This window comes from Elephantulus edwardii, unplaced genomic scaffold, assembly GCF_000299155.1.
Source record: "Elephantulus edwardii isolate Elephantulus edwardi_28Jun2011 unplaced genomic scaffold, EleEdw1.0 scaffold00123, whole genome shotgun sequence".
Lineage (NCBI taxonomy): Eukaryota > Metazoa > Chordata > Mammalia > Macroscelidea > Macroscelididae > Elephantulus > Elephantulus edwardii.
This window is the reverse complement of record NW_006399873.1, coordinates 503,346-510,454: the sequence shown is the minus strand read 5'-3', so window position 1 is coordinate 510,454 and position 7,109 is coordinate 503,346.

The following is a 7,109-nucleotide window of genomic DNA, read 5'->3' as shown; positions in this document are numbered from 1 at the left end:
GGAAGAATTCAAGATACTAAAAAGTTGAATAGAAGATTTCAAAAGGCAGCACAGGATTACAAAGTAAAATATTACAGTGAAATATGCAAGGAGTTGGAGTCAGAAAATTAAAATGGCCGAACTTGTTCAGCATTTCTTAAGCTCAATGAACTGAAGAACAAATTCAAACCTCGAGTTGCTATGATTAAGGATGCTTTTGGCAGAATCTTCATAATGACCTCTGATAATAATTGGCTGAGAACTGAAATTATAGTATGGCAACCTACTCCTCTGTTGTTGTTGTTGTTAGTTGAGGCTGAGTAAATTATGACTCATAGTGACTCTACAAACAACAGATCTTACTCTTGTCTTATCTGTGCCAACCTCACAATCTCTGACATACTGACACCCATTGTTGTAGTTATTTTGCCAATCTATGTAGTTGAATATTTTCCTTTCCTTCACTGCCCCCCCTTCTTTGTAAGCATGATGTCCTTCTTCATGAAAACCCTTTCCTAGAAACATACCTAAAGCATGCACAACAAAGTTTCATCATACTTGTCCGCAAGAAGCACCTTGGATTTGCCTGCTCCAAAATATGTCTGTTTGGTTTTGTGACAGTCTATGGATTTTTCAGTACTCTCCATCAACAACACAACTGAAGGATACCAATTTTTCTTCTGTCACCCTTATTGATTGTCCAGCTCTCAGATGCATAGCAAGTGATTGAAAAGCCAATGGTCTGAATTAGGTACATCTTAGTACTCAAACTAAAATCATTTCTCATCAATAATTTTGAAAGGTCTCTAAGTTCATTCTTTACCAACACAATACATCTCCTGGTCTCCTGAATTTTGGTACAAAGTGTATTGATTGTAGGGCCAAATAAAATGAAGTCATTAACAGTTTTAATGTCATTTTTTCTCTATCTATCTTGATGCTTCTTGATAGGCTAGTGATGAAAAATTTGATTTTTTGACATTTATTGTGAACGTAATAATTCATATTGATAGTTGCAGGATTGGATTTATTTCCCACATTTTTTTTTCCAATGAAACACATACTATTTATTTTTATTTCCATTAATTCAGTGTTACATATTTTCCTCCCTTTCCTCATTCCTGCAGTTTGTTTTCTTCTTTGGGAAAAAGTTCTTACATTGTTATATAGTAACACCCCTCCCCCCAGCCCCAAACCACATTACTATGCAGCTCTTATTATGTATTCTTGTTATGACAATAATACTTATATATTCCTCTTAATACATTTATCTCCCTTGTCTGTTCAGTGTAGTGTTCATTATTTATCCCCTTTTTTTCTTAGTTTCCCCCAAACCCCATGCAAGTCCTGTTTTAGAACAGTGGCATTACGCAGTATTTGTATTTCTGTGACTGAGATATTTCACTCAGCAGAATTTCCTCCAGGGTCACCCATTTTGTATAATATTTCATGAGTTCTTTGTTTTCCTGTGCTGCGTGATATCCCATTTGTGGCTAAAGCACAGCTTCTCTATCCATTCTTTTGTTGATGGGCACTTGAGTTTTTCTAACTCTTTGCTATTGTGAACAAAGCTGCAGTAAACATGGGCGTGCATGTATCTGCTTGAGTGGCAGTTCTGGTTTCTTCAGGGTATATTCCCAGTAGTGGAACTGCTGGGTCAAATGGTATTTCTATTTTCAACTTTTTGAGAAATCATCATACTGTCTTCCATTGTAGCTGTGCCGTTTTACACTCCCACCAACAGTTAATAAGGTTTCCAGTTCTTCACAACCTCACCAGCATTTGCTGTTTGCTACTTTGTTAAAATTTGCTATTCTGGCCCCTCCTGCCTTTCGGCCTAGACCACCTTCCTTACCACAGCACCCAAACCACCTGTGTTAATGGACTACCAGGACCTCATGTCTCACCAGACCAACCAGACCACCTGCCCCACCAGACAACCTGGACCACCTACCCTTCGGTGCACCTGCCCCGCTGCACATCTGCCCTCAACCACACATCTGCAAACTTACTGAGGTACTCACACGTTACCACCTGGAAGCCAGCCCTACTGGCGGTGAGTCATACAGCTGCAACCTGAGTAAGGACCCTGGAGTCCCCACATAGGCAGGTAGCCCTGCCAGGCATGAGCGAGACAGCTACAAACTGAGTGAAGTTATCATGCATGCTTACCTGGAAATTAGGTCCACCAGTTGTCAGCCAGACGTCTGCAACCTGATTGAAGTCTCTGTGTATCTCTACCCATTCAGATAGACCCACCCGAAGTGAGCAGGACATCTGCAAACCGAATGAGTTCCTTGCACAGTTCCCTGTGCATCCCTACCTAGGCAAGTAGTCATGCAGGAGCAGAACAATTGCAAACTGAGTGAGGTCCTGATGTGTGCCCATCCTGAAACTAGCCCTGCTGGGCACCAGCAGGACATCTGTAACTTGAGTGGGGTCCCTGTTGTCCTCACCCAGGCAGGAAACCCCTTAGTTGAGCAGAAGCAGAACAGCTTCAAATTGAGTAAGGTTTTCCCTTGTGCCCACTTGGACAGCTAGCCCCATTTGGACAGTTAGTCCCAGTAGGCATGAGTCATACAGTTGCAGACTTAGTGAGGTCCCTGTTTATGGTGTGTGAGCACACCCCAACCCAGCATACATCTGTGCTCATTCCTGCCCTGACTGTTCTCCCTTGCCCTTCAGCCTCACGTTCCTCATGTTCAGTCAACTAACTGTCTTTAATCTGGAGCACCTTGGTCTGACTCAGCTCGAAGAGGCCACTTTCACAGGCTGTGAATGGACATTTCCTTTGGTTCAGAAATTCAGAGAGGAAAAAAGGCAGCATAATTGCTATGCCTTCATTTGTAAAAGTGATTTCAGATCAAGAACCTATCACCTCGGGCATGAAAAACTCTAACATGACATCATCACGAAAGAAACAGGTCTCCTTACAAACTACACAAGGGCAAAGAAAAATGTCACCTCCCAAAAGGGACAGAATACCAATGAATTTCCTGAAGCCAGAAAGTCAGATGGAACTTTCTGACCACAAATTTAAAAGAACAATGACTGCATATTTTCAATGGGTGAAAGACAAATTTGAAGAATTACAGAACACTGCAATCAAAATCTGGAGGAGCTTAAGAAAACAAAACAAAACATCCAAAACAATGCAGACAAAACAAAAGAGATATTAGAGGCTCTGGAAAAACAAGAAATCGCAATCCAAAATATGAGGTCCAATGTTTCAGATGCTGTCAATATGATAGTAGGACACATGAACAGAGTTGAAGAGATGGAACAAAGAACCAGTGGAATAGAAGACAGAATTGTCACCACTGATTTTCTAGAGCAAAAAGCAGAATCAAAAAGAGAGGAAAAAGAAGAAAAACATAAGAATAATGTGGGACACTATCAAGAGAAATAACATGTAAATTATCGGAATCAGAGAACAGGAAGAAGCAATTAAAGGCACTGAAAAAATTGTGGAAGAATTGCTAGAAGAAAGCTTCCTAGGCATAACGAAGAATAAGAGAATATATATTCAAGAAGCTGAGAGAAAATCATCCAAAATAGACCCCAAAAGAAAAATACCAAGGGATAGCATAGCTAAATTTGCAAAAACCAAAGATAAGGAGATAATTCTGAAAGCAGTAAGGGAGAAACAAAGAGTTACCTATAAGGGAGAACAGACAAGACAAGTGCCAATATTTCAACAGAAAAAAAAATCACAAAGGGCAAGGAAGATCACTATATAATGGGCAAAGTTTCAAAAGAACTTGAGGACATAGCAATGATAAATATCTATTCACCAAATGATAGACCTGCAAAGTATACAAAACAAACATGAATAAAACTGAAAAAGGAAATAGACAACACTACTATACTAGTTGGAGAATTAAATACACCACATTCAAAAAAAGAAAGAACTTCCAGAAAGAAACTTAACAATTATGCTGAAGAAGTAAACCATACAAATAACCACCAACTCAATCTCATCTATATTTATAGGCTAATGCACACAAAAAGGCACAGTATACCTTCTTCTCCAATGTGCATAGAACGTTCTTCTAAATAAATCACATCTTGGGCCACAAGGCTAGAATCAATGAATTAAAAAACAAAAAAACCATAAGAATAAAAACTTATCAGACCACAATGGCACAAAACTAGAAATTAATAACAAGAGGATGAAGGAGAGAACAACGTACATTTGGAAGTTTAACAATGCCTTGCTTGAACATGAGTGGATACAAGAAGAAATAAAAAGTTAAATAAAAAAAATTCTTGAAACAAATGACAATTAAAACACTACTTGCCAAGACCTCTGAGAAACAGCCAAAGCAGTAATCAGAGGTCAATTTATAGCAATAAGCAAACACATCAAAAGAAAGGAAAAAATGTCTATTGACTCTCTAACCCAACATCTCCAACAAATTGAAAAAGAAAAGCTAGAAAACCCGGCATGTTCAACCCACACCGCTCCCCCACACACATGAACTCCAAGTACACGTGCCTGGACAGGATTGATAAGTTGATTTCACACATATGACAACCCACAAAAAATATAGGTATCTCCTAACTATAGTATATACCTTCTTTGGATGGATTCAAGCCTTCCCTACCTGGCAAGAAAAAGCAGACAAAGTCACTGTGGGCCTAGTCCAACATATCATCCCCAGATTTGACCTCCCTATTTCTATACTATCAGACAATAGTTCTAGCTTAGTGTCTAAAGTCACTCAGCACATATCTTCTAGTTTAGGTATCTTCTGGAAGCTACATATACCATATCACCCCAGTCTTCAGGGAAAGTAGAGTGTAGGCATGGACTCATTAAATCTCACCTTACTATACTGTCAAGTTACACAGGTCTTGGGTTGACTTACTTCTTATTGCCTTAGCCTATTGCCTATTGCTGTATCTGAGCAATATCTCATTCATCATCCTTCCTGAGCCTCTTTGAACTAATATATGACCAATCATTTCTACTGAACTATAACTTAACCAATGAACCACCTCTTTAAGTATCGTGCCTCCCTTATCTCTCCCTCCTCAGGCAATTACTTCAAGAACACTCAGACCACTGCATACCCAAACTCTTGTCTGAGAATCTCAATCAAACCACTGAAGTCACTTCAGAAGACTCCCTTTTCCTCAAACAGTGTGCACCTACACCTCTACAACCATGCTGGGACAAACCTTATATAGTCATCTTAACTACCCCAACAGTGGTTAAGGTTATAGATGACTCCCATTGGCACCACCTCTCTCAAGTCAAACATGCTCCCCTCATTGAGCAAATTTCCTATACTTCTCAAATGGTGGATTCCACTGCTCTTCGATCCACTCAGCACCCAATTCATAGTAATTCTTACATATGGATGTTTAAAGTAAGAGAAACTTCCATGCAGCAATCTACTTCAAGCACATACCTTATCATCTCAGCAATCTGCTCTAGAAATCGATACCAAACACCAACTACCACTTCAATATCCCCTAAGGCAGTTTCATCCTACAGTCGACCCTTTGCCTACTTCCTATATGACCAAGTCTACTCATACTGTCAGAAGTGGCCGGAGAGATATTGGGGTTGTCCACATTGGTCATGCAAGATCTATGATGTTCATAAGACCAAAGTTTTTATATTGAATGAGGATATTTCTACCTCCGTATCTCAGACCCCTGAGATGCCAAGTAGCAGGTTGGGGTTAAAGGAAAGCTATATCCTATTGGATATGGTTCCTTGCCCTTTAGCATAAAATCCATAAGCAGAGAATACATTCTAGAAGCCAACACCCAAGTGCAAGTCTCCAATAACATTCTCCAAGCTGAGCACATGATGATAGAACAGGTCCATAGAGAGCCATAAACTATGCCGCCCCCAACCTGGATCCAAATTACGCAAACCACCTTACTATTCCTTAACCAAAGTCAGATGGTGACTAACATTTCTCATTGTTTCCTGTATAACTCTTTACAATGATCTTTATTAGTAGCAGTACCAATTTCTCTTGACAGCAGTCCACCCAAACACCTCAAGCCACTTCATTAGCTCGAACTAAGTGCTCCGCCATTCCAAGACACAGCTCTCTCTGAGATTCGGAGCCTGATGTGCAGACTAAGCATTCCCGCCTCTGCTACATAACTTGTTTGCACCCTTGGCAATGGAACATGGGAACTGTATACAAAATGTTAGCATAAATTAGCACACTGTGGCTGAACCAGGACAACACTTTTGGTGCAATGGGACCCTATACAAATGCATAAATTCCACCACAAAAGGGCCCTGTTTCCCTGTAACAGTCATACCCTAGCTCACCCTGTATAGTGAATCTAAATTAACTTGGCTCCTCCATGCTCTCCAAATTAAAAGAGCAGCATTTCTTCCAATCATGGCTGGATTCAGCCTACCCTCTGCTGTCACTGCTGGAGGACTGACAGGAGGAGCCCTTAGCCACAATATTATTTCAGTCTAGGATTTTGAAGACTGCTTGCAGTTATTCCTAGAAACAGCATCAACCTCCCTAATCCTCCCTCCAAAGTCAGCTAACTTCACTGGCATAGGTTACCCCTCAAAATCAAAGGACGCTAGATCTCCTAACTGCTGAAAAAGGGGGCATCTACTTGTTCTTAAGAGAGTAATGCTGTTACTATGTGAACAAATGAGGATTAGTAGAAGAAAAAATCTCTAAACTAACAAAGTTGGCTAAAGAGTTAAAAAACAGGCAGAAAACTATAAACTGCCTCCCAAACTGGATTAAAAACCCATTTCTAACCTGAGTCCTTCCTTTTCTAGGACCAATAGTAATCATAAGGATAATGTTACTCATTGTTCTATGCCCTTTTAAATTCTTACTTCACAGGATAAAAGAAATCACCAACCTAACAGTTAACCAGTTGCTGTTACACCCATATTCCCCCTTGCTACTCATCTGGAGCTGATCCAATCTAGCCTCTGAGCCCCAGATCTTTGCCTCTGATCAGCAGTAAGTTGCTAAAAAAAAAAATCACCCTCTTTATCAGCAAAGACACTAGGAGGTTAGGGCTTGAAAAGGGGGACAAAGGGAGAACAAAGAATTCAAATGCAGAAAAGAAAAACAAATAGCCTTGCCTGCCTGAGTTTACAAGTGGACCATAAATCACAG